This window comes from Tachysurus vachellii, chromosome 9, assembly GCF_030014155.1.
Source record: "Tachysurus vachellii isolate PV-2020 chromosome 9, HZAU_Pvac_v1, whole genome shotgun sequence".
Classification (NCBI taxonomy): Eukaryota; Metazoa; Chordata; class Actinopteri; order Siluriformes; family Bagridae; genus Tachysurus; species Tachysurus vachellii.
The window spans coordinates 10030490-10044377 of NC_083468.1; the positions used below are offsets into that span (position 1 = coordinate 10030490).

The 13888-nt window shown below is 39.5% G+C and overlaps 1 protein-coding gene across 1 annotated transcript in view; it reads right to left on the reverse strand.

Annotated features, from left to right (window-relative positions):
- Window positions 1–1150, reverse strand: part of LOC132851036 (SH3 and multiple ankyrin repeat domains protein 2-like) — a 112786-nt gene extending 111636 nt beyond the window's left edge. Inside the window, exon 1 of the mRNA XM_060877606.1 lies at window positions 1033–1150. The gene's annotated coding sequence lies outside the window, so the exon portion shown is untranslated. The remainder of the gene's footprint in view (window positions 1–1032) is intronic.
- Between the last annotated feature and the right edge of the window lie 12738 nt (window positions 1151–13888).

Consider the following 13888-nt stretch of genomic DNA (forward strand, 5'->3'; position numbering starts at 1 on the left):
GGGTTATTCAGCTCGAGACACTTTTATGTGTTTGTTTGTTTGACTGTTATATATATATATATATATATATATATATAGATATATATATAGATAGATAGATAGAGTATATATATAGATAGAGAGAGAGAGAGAGAGAGAGAGAGAGAGAGAGAGAGAGAGAGAGATAGATAGATAGATAGATAGATAGATAGATAGATAGATAGATAGATTACCTAGCAATACTAGCTAGGTAGTCCAGTGATCTCATCGGTACAGATTTATTTTATTGGGCATAATACAACTAATTTGTATATTCAAAATTAAGTAAATAAATAAATATTCACAATGTGTTGAATGAGCCAAATGTGATTACAGCTCTATCTCTGAGTTGGACAGTCAAAAATCATTTCACTGCATGTCTTACTGTATGTGGTTGTGCATATGATCTAAATTTGAATTTACATTATAAAAGCGCTTTGTGATTTCCACCACTTTAATAAAATACAAAACCCAAAAAAAGCAGTACGCCTAAAGAGTAGTACATCCAAATGATCAGTAAGCATAAAACAATAAGCAGGAAATACCCTACTCCTTCTGCAGTATTATCTAAAGCCAGTTGTTTTTTTTCTGTACATTGTATAGCTATTTACAGTCTAAAACTCAGTACAAGCACTAGTGAAAACCATAGTTAATGTTCTACTGATTGTCTACTATTGTCTTATACCACGGATAGTCATTCACACCCAGTATTTTTATGTGTCTCAGCTGCATCTTGACAACTTATGACCGCATTTCTCGACTAAAAGGGATGCCAGATCTGCCGAAAGCAATCTAACGTCTTTTCAGAACAATTCCACAAAAACCTAGACTCAAACAATTTAATTTGTTTATAAAGTAATAAACAATTTGTTTATAAAGTACTTCATTGTCTGATGGACAATAAAAGATTTACTCACAATCAGTGGCAGACGGTTTAGTATTTTGCAGATTTTCATTTACAAATGTTTTTGTTGTAAAACACTTAAATAAAGAAGAGCTTCACCTCTGCTTTACCTTAATGCTTGTACTGAAAAACTCCCTGAGATGATGTGAGGAAGAATCCTTGACAGGAATTAGAGTGAAAGGGGAGCCCTGTTCATCTGAGTGAATATAAATGTAATGTAGACACACGGTTAACTCTGTTGTCTGCTTCCCTTTGTGTTTGCTACATGATTTAGAACATATCTAAGATAGGAGAGCTACAGGAAATGCCACTGAGGGCATAAAGGAAGCAGGATGACGTCACGCTCTCCATCCTTGCCCTCCCTGATGCTAATACTGTACTGTATATTCCTCAGAGCTGCTCCCTACAGGTTTACAGTATTACAGTACAGCTCTTTTTGTGTCTACAATTTAAAAAAAACTCTAAAAACAGTCTGTTTTCAGGAGAGGTCTCTCCAAGGCTGTGTTGAATGGAATGGAAAATTGTAGAAGTGTAGAGAATCCCAAATGTTTGTGTATATTTATGGTGTGTGTTTGCGCGTGTGTTAGATGATACTAGAGACAGAGTAGAGGGACAGATGGTGAGCCTGAGACACAGCCATTAGCCAGAATATCGGTTGATTCTAAGCCAAGAGCTGTGTGCGTGTGGGTTACAAGCACCCTATCAAACTAACATACTGCTTTTCAATATGCTAAAGTTAAAGTCTCCTTATCCTAGACACACTAGGAAATGTTATAATTATAACACTTACTATAACTGAGGTTTTTCTCATTTTTTATTCTTCTCTCCTTTTTTTTGTTTTGATGTTGTGCATTAAATTGTATACTATAAATGTTGTTTATACCTAAATCAAGAACAAGACGGATTTGAGAATAAAGTGTTAAAACACTAACCATATGAAAAAAATAAGCATAATGATAAAGCCATGAGACAAGTTACTGTTGGTGCTACACTGGGCAGACTGAGCAACATGCCTATCTGATTATCTGATAAAAGATTACACATAATAACAAGGAAATGTCTTACATTTATGACTTACATTGCACAGTGCATTGAACAGTACAAGTTTGCTCTTCCTATATTCCAGTATATAGAAATATGAATCTAATTTTCTTATTATGACATCACAAAAACAAACATAAAACTTGCTAGATGATTTAGTTTATTTCAGTTATTTATTTCATAAAAGAAGAAAATTTCATTCAAATTTTATTTTTCATTCTTAAAGCTAGCCATGGGTTGAGGAAGCACTGCCCTGATCAATCAATTCTTGCTCTTGCTTTTCTTACTGCCCTACTGTGTGTGTGTGTGTGTGTGTGTGTGTGTGTGTATGCAAGCAGCTTATGACAGACTGATACAGGAAGTGAGGTGTCATTGATTGATCCCCGGAGCTCTTGTTCATTATCTTGTCTATCATCCTTTATCCATGAAATGACAGACGAGACAAAAAAGAAACAATACATCACAAGGCAACAAAAATGAGAAAAAACATCCACACATTATGCTGGAAAAATAAATGATGGATGTCACTCAAAATGAAATGAGATAAAAAAAGGAAAAAAAAATAAAAGTTAGTGACTATGGTGGCACAGTGGGTAGTTCACGTGATCTCAGGTTCAAGTTACTGTGCATTTCCTCCTACCTCCCTGTCTAAAAAATGTGCCAATAGGTGGATTAACTATGCTAATTTGCCCAAAGTGTGTGTGTGTGTATAGAGGCATGCAAAGGACTATCCAGTGTGTTCACACCTTGTGTCCAGTGATCCCAGCATATGCTCCAAACCAGAAGCCACCAAGATTGGTTACTGAAGATGAATGAATGAATGTTAGTTACTAAATCTAATTTAAATTTATCAATTTTACATTTAATGCTTATCTATTTCTTCATTCATACATTTATTTTCATGCAATAATCAATACATTCATCCATTTCCTGTACCACATCTTCTACACATGGCCATGTGGCATCTCAAGGCACAAGGCAGGGCACAGCCTAGACAGGATGGCAAGTGGGGGAGGAAACAAGTGTACCCAGAGGAAACCCCTGATGTATTAAAAAAACATACAAACTACACACACACCCCAGATGTGGGACTCAAACCTTCAACCATGGACATGTGAAGCAAATGTGTTAACCACCATGCTCCCATTAGTTTCTGAAAAATATAGCAGAATATATATATATATATATATATATATATATATATATATATATATATATATATACGTATATATATATATATATATATATATATATATATATATATATATATATATATATATATATATATATACGTATATATATATATATATATATATACATATATATATATATATATATATGTATATATATATATATATACATATATATATATATATATATATATATGTATATATATATATATATATACATATATAAAACCATATATATAACACATGGTTTCTGAGCCCCCAGCTCAGCAACCATGTGTTGGAGTTCACCCCGGTGAACGAGAGGGTCGTTTCCCTGCGCCCTCGGGTCGGGGATAAGTCTCTCACTGTTATTTGTGCTTACGGGCTAAATGGCAGTGTAGAGTACCTGACCTTCTTGGCGTCTCTGGAAGGAGAGCTGGAAAGTGCTCCGACAGGGGACTCCGTCGTTCTACTGGGGGACTTCAACGCTCACGTGGGCAGCGACAGTGACACCCGGAGGGGCGTGATTGGGAGGAACGGCCCCCCCGACCTGAACCCGAGTGGTGTTCTGTTATTGGACTTCTGTGCTAGTCATAGTTTGTCCATAACGAACACCATGTTCAAGCATAAGGGTGTCCATCAGTACACATGGCACCAGGACACCCTAGGTCGGAGGTCGATGATCGACTTTGTGGTTGTTTCATCTGACCTCCGGCCATATGGCTTGGACACTCGGGTAAAGAGGGAGCGGAGCTGTCAACTGATCACCACCTGGTGGTGAATTGGATCCGATGGCGGGGGAGGAAGTTGGACAGACTTGGCAGACCCAAATGTACTGTGAGGGTCTGCTGGGAACGTTTGACAGAAACTCCGGTCAGAGAGATCTTCAACTCCCACCTCCGGCAGAGCTTCAACCAGATCCCGAGGGAGGTTGGAGACATTGAGTCCAAGTGGACCATGTTCTCCACCTCCATTGTCAACGTGGCCACTCTGAGCTGTGGCAGTAAGGTCTCCGGTGCCTGTCGTGGCGGCAATCCCCGAACCCGGTGGTGGACCCTGGAAGTAAGGGATGCCGTCAAGCTGAAGAAGGAGTCCTATTGAGCCTGGTTGGCTCGGGGGACTCCAGAGGCAGCTGATAGGTACCAGAGGGCCAAGCGAGCTTCAGCTCGGGTGGTTGCAGAGGCAAAAACTCGGGTCTGGGAGGAGTTCGGTGAGGCCATGGAGAAGGACTATCGGTTGGCCTCGAAGAAATTCTGCCAAACCATCCGGCGCCTCAGGAGGGGGAAGCAGTGCCCTGCGCACACTGTTTACAGTGGGAGTGGGAATCTGCTGACTTCGACTGGGGACATCCTCGGACGGTGGAAGGAGTACTTCGAGGTTCTCCTCAACCCCACCGACATGTCTTCCACTAAGGAAGCGGAGGCCGAGGGCTCAGTTGTGGACTCGTCGATCCCCCAAGCTGAGGTCACTGAGGTAGTTGAGAAGCTCCTCAGTGGCAAGGCACCGGGGGTGGATGAGATCCGCCCTGAGTACCTCAAGTCTCTGGATGTTGTGGGGCTGTCTTGGTTGACACGCCTCTGCAACATCGTGTGGCAGCTGGGGACAGTGCCTCTGGACTGTCAGACTGGGGTGGTGGTCCCTCTGTTTAAGAAGGGGGACCGGAGGGTGTGTTCCAACTACAGGGGGATCACATTCCTCAGCCTCCCCGGAAAAGTCTATGCCAGGGTACTGGAGAGGAGAATTCGTCCGATAGTCGAACCTCGGATTCAGGAGGAACAATGCGGGTTTCGTCCCGGTCGTGGAACACTGGACCATCTCTATACCCTTGCTAGGTTGCTCATGGGAGTTTGCCCAACCAGTCCACATGTGCTTTGTGGATCTGGAGAAGGCATTCAACTGTGTCCCTCATGGTGACCTGTGGGGGGTGCTCTGGGACTATGGGGTCTGGGGCCCTCTGCTGAGTTTGGTTCGCATTGCCGGCAGTAAGTCAGACTTGTTCCCGGTGCATGTTGGACTCCGGCAGGGCTGCCCTTTGTCACCGGTCCTGTTCATTATTTATATGGACGCGATTTCTAGGCGCAGTCGGGGGCCGGAGGGAGTCCGGTTTGGGGACCACAGGATTTCGTCTCTGCTTTTTTGCAGATAATGTTGTCCTGTTGGCTTCCTCAAATCAAGACCTTCAGCTTGCACTGGGATGGTTTGCAGCTGAGTGTGAAGCGGCGGGGATGAGAATCAGCACCTCCAAGTCCGAGGCCATGGTTCTCAGCCGGAAAAGGGTGGCTTGCCCCCTTCAGGTTGGTGGAGAGCTCCTGCCTCAAGTGGAGGAGATATACCAATCTGTTGTGGTGAAGATATATTTACCAGTCAATCTAAGTTCCTACCCTCACCTATGGTCATGAGCTTTGGGTCATGACCGAAAGGACAAGATCCCGGATACAGGCGGCCAAAATGAGTTTCCTCCGCACGGTGGCTGGGCGCTCCCTTAGAGATAGGGTGAGGAGCTCGGTCACTCTGGAGGAGCTCAGAGTAGAGCCGCTGCTCCTCCACATCGAGAGGAGTCAGCTAAGGTGGCTCGGGCATCTGTTTCGGATGCCTCCTGGACGCCTCCCTGAGGAGGTGTTCCAGGCATGTCCAACCAGGAGGAGGCCCCAGGGAAGACCTAGGACACGCTGGAGGGACTATGTCTCTCGGCTGGCCTGGGAACGCCTTGGTATTCCCCGGAAGAGCTGGAGGAAGTGTCTGGGGAGAGGGAAGTCTGGGCTCCCCTGCTTAGACTGCTGCCTCGCGACCCGGCCCCAGATAAGCGGTAGAAGATGGATGGATGGATGGATATATATTGCAGAAAATAAACAAAATTGCTTCCAATTAAAAAAAAATTATGTGGGTGGGTTAATAATTTAAAACAATAAAAACAAATTATGTGATTATGCAAGTAGGAAAATAACAATCAGTTCAAAGAAAAAATATATATATATATAGTGAAGTATAAAATGTTACAAGTAAAAGGTTTTTATGAATTAGGAATATGAAGAATTGACTATCATTGATCAGTACACCACAGTTTATGCTTACAGCTTCCCATTTTAAACATGGATAAGATTAAATATAGTATTGTACCACAGATATTTGTTTATAGTTTATAGTTCTTTATAGTATGGGTTCAATCCTGAGTTTGGGGTATTGTCTGTGTGGAGTTTTGCATGTTCTTCCTGTATCTGAACTGGTTCCTCTGGGTTCTCCAGTTCCTCCACCTCGTAAATCCTACTGGTTATTATACTGGCTACTTTAAATTGCCCCAGGTGTGATCCTTCAGGTGTGTATGTGTGTGCACACCCAGTGTTCATGTGATGTCAGCCTCAGGATATACCATAACTTTGACAGGAATAAAGCAGTTACAGAAGATGCATTCATGAATAAAAGAGTGTGCTGGCATATTAATACTTTCACACTTCATTAGAGTGAAGGAAGACGTATAGATAAAGGCATTTTATTATTCAGTGATGGTTTCACAACACACATTCAGCCAAACACCTCTTTGAGTCAAGTGTATAAAACAAAACATCATAGAAAGTAATTACATATGTGAGTTTATTGGTATTGATATTCATGTGCTTGCAATTTCACCAATTTCTCCATAAGTTTCTTTTAAAATTAAAAAAAAAAAATAAAGAAAAATTATTTCATGATTTCGATATTTGCAATTATAATGTTAAGAAAGAGATGAACTTGCACTGAGCTTAACTCTGCATAGAAAGTACATGTATATGCCTTATATTATATGTCATTGTATCCCAAGAAATTTTCATTTTTTAAAAATATTTGCTCTTTACACTGGGAAATGTGTTTCAGGATTTCAGTCTCAACCAGTGACTCACAATAAAGGGCAACACTACATGTGTAGATGGGGAAGGAATAGTGTTTTAGGGTTCAAACCCTAAAATAATTTAAGAAAGTTTTTGAATAAATATCTGTGGATGGTGGGTTCTGCTTATAAAAGCTCAAGAAAGCAACCATTGCCATGATTTTCCAACATAGTTAAAAGCATTTAAAACATTTTAATTTATGGCATTCAGCCAAAATGCATGAGCACATCAGACTTAAAAAATACATAATAATATTTTTTCAGATCACAAAAACAAACCTGGCTTCATTCAGCAATGCTACTGCAAACACCAACTGAATTTCTGAATCATTTTTAGATGCAAGTCTGATCTCCACCTCAGAGGTGGTTATGATAGGTGATGATATTAACCTGAGTTTCAGCTCTGAGATGTGAACCATTTTACACTCTACAGTGAATGAAATCGACTGAAACAAGCGGGTGGGCTACATTTTGTATTGTGTGCATTGTGATGGATTTGTTCGGCAGAACAAACTGTTATATGAACACTTGGAATAGTAAACAATTTTTCCTCATCACAGTATTATGGTATATTTGTCAAAAACAATGTACTCTAATAATCTTTTTAAAGTTGCCTACTTCAGACTAAGAGATAACTTCTCAGTTTGCATTGCTGCTCACCCTGGATCGTCCTGACCTAAAAAAAAAAAAAAGCCACTTTGGTAGAATTTTTCTGTACCTGCTACTTTTAGACATTCTATTAAAAGCTTGACTGTTTATTGTCTGACATTAGGTTATGTTGTAAATATATTATTTCTTGGTAAAACATTTACAGACTAGTTCTATGGTAAGACTTTTACAGGCCATTTTTAATGAATAAAATCGATATAATGAAGTTAGTGGATGAAAGCAGTATGTAGATAATACCGGGAAGTATACTACAGTTGGATGTGTCTCAAATGCTAGAAGGACTCTTGTGCTGTTTGCGATAGCATGTAAATACTGTGTGACAATGAGGCATTGCTAAAACAGAGAACATTACTTTGTGCTCCTGTAGCTCAATAATCACCAGATAATTATTGCTTATTGAATAATGTACATCTGTACACTCAGTTAATATTATGTGCTTAGACATGCAGCACTAGCATTGTATTTTGCCACTGAAGCTGAACACACTAGTAGGAGAGCATTAACTAGCTGGTGTGATTTGACAGAAAGGAGACTAAATCAGCCTTTCAGCCAGAAAGCAAGGCCTGTCATGCTCTTTTGATTGTATTTTTTGCATCTTTAGGAAAGGGTAAACATGCTGCTCAGAAGCCTTAAATTATTATTTAATGTCATGAAACTACAAGTTTAATAAGATGTGCTCGGTTGTACTGACCTGTTTTTTTTCATTGCTCTTCTGAGAACAAATTAAGGGTTGACTTTCACTAGACCTATGTATAAAAACAACAAAAAAGTATATCCATAAGATGGGTGAAGGCTGCTTGTTGTGCTAAGGAGAGAGAGAATTTGCATTTTGTCACATTTTGTCAGGGACAAGGACACTCTATAATATTGTTGTTAAAATTGTGCCCTGACTAAAAAATTCAACTGATTACGGATATGTCCATAAATTCATTATTTTATCCCCTGTACTGCATATTGTACATGGAGTCACAGGGGACCTGGAGTCTATCCCAGGGGACTCAGGGCACAAAACAGTCAAAACCCTGTCCAATGTGCCAGTCCATCACCCAATTACACAACGACTCACACACTTATTCACACACTACAGACAATGTAGGTGGTTTTCACACTGGGAACACTTGCAGTGGTATTATTTTACTGCTACTGTGTGCTTCAGAGTGCAAAGGCACTTGCTTCTATGTGCGTCGCATAGCGTGATTCATCAAATATCCAGAAGAATGATGCTTTCTCTGCTTTCAAACAATGTTTTATCAGTTTCATGTATTGTGGAAACTAATAATTTCATTAAGGCTAAAACACATGATCATGTTTCTTTACTCCTTGTACAGATCCGCATACAAGCTGTGTTCACATTCACAGGAATCACAACACAGTTCTAGTTCAAATTGACTTCAGACCTCCTCTGACAGGTAGCCTTAGGTTCAGTACCACTATGCATTTCAACAATAGCGTTCAACATTACCAACATTTCCTGTAAACCGTGCTCTGTTTCAGTCTAAACTGCCAGTGTGAGTTAATTGCAATATGCTTTTTTCTTCATATCATGACTTCACATTAGATAACGTAGTATACGTGTTCAGAAAGCATACAGGGTATTATATTCGAGTGCCACTTCACCTGCACATTCAACTCATGCAGAAGTAGTTGTGAATGAATAATAGATAATCATCACAGCAGGTTGCACACTGGGAGAAACACAATTCACTTCTTTTCTTTTGTCACTCAGATCTCAACAATGGTAAAACGAGGCACACAACTCTCTCCTCATCACTTTTATACCATACAGCGTGTAGTGTCGTGGTACAAATAAAAATTTGTCAAAAGGATGAATGAATTAAAACGTAAATGATTGTGATTTTAAACAAGTGGCAGTCAGGAGCTTTCTACCTAACACTTGTATCACATCAAGAAATACTTTCTACATAATATTATTCATTCATTCATTCATTCATTCATCTACCGCTTATCTCAGGCGTCATTGGGCATCAAGGCAGGATACACCCTGGACGGAGTGCCAACCCATCACAGGGCACACACACACACTCTCATTCACTCACGCAATCACACACTACGGACAATTTTCCAGAGATGCCAATCAACCTACCATGCATGTCTTTGGACTGGGGGAGGAAACCGGAGTACCCGGAGGAAACCCCCAAGGCACGGGGAGAACATGCAAACTCCACACACACAAGGCGGAGGCGGGAATCGAACCCCGACCCTGGAGGTGTGAGGCAAACGTGCTAACCACTAAGCCACCGTGCCCCCCTTACATAATATTAGTTATAGGGAAATATTTGAGTCACTAAACTATAATCATTCTATACACATTTAAAGCTGTTTATACATCTCTAGCTGTTTATATTTAGCTAATATTCTCCAGTGAGAACCCATTTCTGTCCCGTTAGCTTGGTTGTTTATAGCAAGCTAAAACAAGCTAGCTTAACGAACGCTCATTTATACGATTTTCGATTTATGTCAGCTTTGCATATACTATTGGGATTTCTGTTTATCCTGTAGGATCGTTTTTATGGAAACTTATTGGAACTCTACTTGTATTTTATTGAAAATAATGACTTGACATTAAAAGGTTATAGCAAATTACATAGGGTTCTTTATTTTTTTCTCTCAACATATCACACTGAATTCCCATACAGACCTGAGACCTGAATAGGAACCCAAATGGATCCTATTAAAAAACCCTCTAGAAGTGATTCTGCAGGATATTTATGTCGTGTCCTAAAAGACAGCTCCTATAGGAATGGTTCCCAGATTTACATTTACAGCATTTGGCAGACATCCTTATCCAGAGCAACTCACATTCTATCTCATTTTATACAACTGAACAATTGAGAGTTAAGGGCCTTGCTCAGGGGCCCAGCAGCGGCAGCTTGGTAGATCTAGGATTTGAACTCGCAACCTTCTGATCAGTAGCCCAACATCTTAAACACTAGGCAACCACATCCCCAAAGGATGGCAGAAATTTGAATGAAAATTCTATAGCAGTGTCTTACAGTAGCATATTCCTTTGACCAGTTAGAAGTCACAGGAGAAGTCAATGAAATTAAACCTAAACCAAATACAAACATACAGTATTAGTGTATTTTTCATGTACACACACACACACACATGCACACACACACACACAAACAAACACACACAACACACACAAAAACACATACACACACACACACACAAACACACAAATGTTTCAAACACTAAACACACAAAAGGTTTTGATGAAGAAATGAAGAAGAAGATGAAGAAATGCTAACTAAAGAAAGTATGAAGCTGAAGCAAGCTAACAAAGACATGCACATGTGCTTTATACACAAACACGCACTCTCTTCAAAAATAGATCATGATACTCAGGTGTGATGGACTTTCTGCAAAGCTGTAAGGACGTAATTACCCTCTTCATGTGAAACCCAGCTATCACATATCAATTTACTCCTGATAGCTAGCAATATGAAAACTAGTCCCAGTTTAGAGCTCAGAATGAACCATATATGAGAGAAAAAACAGACAAAACTTTAAAATGAGAAGAAACCCTGTTATTTATAATATATGATAATATACTGAATATATACTGTAAATAAATTAATCATTTAAAAATGTAAAAAATATATTTACAAAGCTTTTGCACTAACACAAAGACAATTATACAAATAATAAATTAAATATTTAAGGATCTTTTGTAAACCACACACATTTGTACACACACAAACACAAACACACACACAAACACACACACACTTGTACACACACACACAGACACACAAACACACACAAATACACACATTCGTACACACAAACAAACAAACACACACACACACACACACACAAACACATACAGAAACAAACATACACACACACACATGCACACAAATAAAAGCCTATTAAAGAAAAAGACAAAGGTGCATCAGACCTCAACATCTATATAAAACTTCTAAAGGATTTAAAATCCTTTACATGAACTGATTGGGGACTTAATCACAAAAAACACATGACCTGCTCTAAGTGTGATGTTGACTATGTTAAACCCTTTAAATCTGTCTTTTTCACATATCAAGGGCTCTTTGATTTACATCACTCCTACTGCTTAATTCCTTCATTCAGAGAAGTTTGTTGGATGAGCCATATCTATATAGTACTTGATCGTATACATTATTTATCTACATTTATATATTGTTTGCTGGGCAAGTTCAGATACCTGGTAAAAAGCCTTGTTTTACTAGACATTGTCGTTATTAAAAGGGTATACAATTCCATTCATTCAGAAGATTTCATTCAATCTGATTATTTCACCACATCCAACCCCACTTCAGCCAATACCTATTAATTTCTTACTGCTTTTTCTTTCAGTTGTCAAAATTATTACAGCCATCCGTGGCGGTCAACATGTACTCCAGTTCCAGAGAAACAAGTTTATAAATGCATAAACATGAAGGGATATTCAAAATATAAATATCAATGTAAAGAGACAGATGCTCTTCCAAAATATATGGCATGAAGGAAGCTTTAAAATTCCAAACCTTTAACTAATTGCAGCAGCAGAACTATGAGGGAACTGGAATTAAAACGACTTTCTACTTACAGTAGATTAAAACAGCACCATGTCTAAGCAAACTGTCTCTCACTTTCTATGTAGCATTTACGCTTGAAACTTAAAATATATATATAACATATTAAAAAAAACATCAAGAGATACATCATCTCTAATGAATTGTATTGCAGTTATTAAATAAAGCCACAATTTTACCTGTAAATCCACCTGCTGCTCTCTTCGGTCACTCCTCTTTCCTTTACAGTCTAGAGCTCATCGCCCCGTCTCTTTTCACTCTACTGTAAGAGCGCACTGTGAGGATGAGCAGAGCTGAAGAAGGAGGAGAGAAGAGTAGGAAGTGGAAAGAGGAGGGGCAACAGGGAGAGGGAAAAAAGACACATCGGAAATGCAGAGGGAAGAGGAGCACAAGCAAGAAGTGAAGTAGGAAGTAATAGTAGAGGGGACAGAAGAGGAAACATAAGAATGTAATAGTAAGGAGTAGAATGAACGGAGGAAGAATAGAAGGAGGAATGAGAAGAAGAAGAGTAGGAAAAATGCCAAAAAAAAGAGGAGAGAATTAGAATGAGGTGGGGTTTTAGCAATGGCAGGGTAAAAAGAGATAGTTGAGCGGGGGAAAAGTTTCCCCCTTTTTCTGTAATCCACCACTGAGGTAATGCTGGTGTTTCTCATTCACAATGCTAGTCTCTTAAAGACAGAGGCCACAATTGTTGTATAGGAGCCAAATAAATACAATTATAAAGACAACTCAGGCGTCATCGGGCATCAAGGCAGGATACACCCTAGACGGAGTGCCAACCCATCGCAGGGCACACACACACACTCTCATTCACTCACGCAATCACACACTACGGACAATTTTCCAGAGAAGCCAATCAACCTACCATGCATGTCTTTGGACCGTGACCCGAGGTAGTTCGGATAAGCGGTAGAAAATGAATGAATGAATGAATGAATGAATGAATAAATAAAGACAAGTGAACTAAACCATGCCTCAGCCAGGAACAGTGAACTGACACTCTTGGATTCAATACCTCATATTATGGGAGAAGTGCATACATACAAGAAAGACAGCACTGTCCTTATCAATACTTAAAGGCTTGAATTGCACACCTAGCAGATGGATTCCATATGGTGGAGGTCTAAGGATGTTCACTCCTTTACTATTCAACTAGCAAACTCTCAAGTCACACACTTGACATGCTGAGTTGGATCGACCTGAAATACACACCTGACATATGGAGGTACAAGGCATGTCTAAGGAGATAAAAGGAAGCAACAAGAATGAAATAAGAACACAGGTTCTACTCATTTCTCTCTTTATTTATTTATGTAAAGATATAATCTAATCTTCGTCTGACACAAGCACACATCTTACTGACTTTGTGAGGACCTCCACTGGTATAATCATTAATGCAGCTATTCTTTGCCATGTCTACCCCTAAATCTAATTAAAACCTTTCATTTTTCAAGTAAACTTAAAAAGTTATTCTCCTTTCTAGTGGGTTCCAGCTAAATGTTTCTACAATGGAAAAATCAGATATTTTTTCCCGCCACGATAAAAAACATGACAACACACACACACACACACACACACACACACACACACACACACACACACACACACACACACACACACACTTATTGGTTCTGTCATGCTG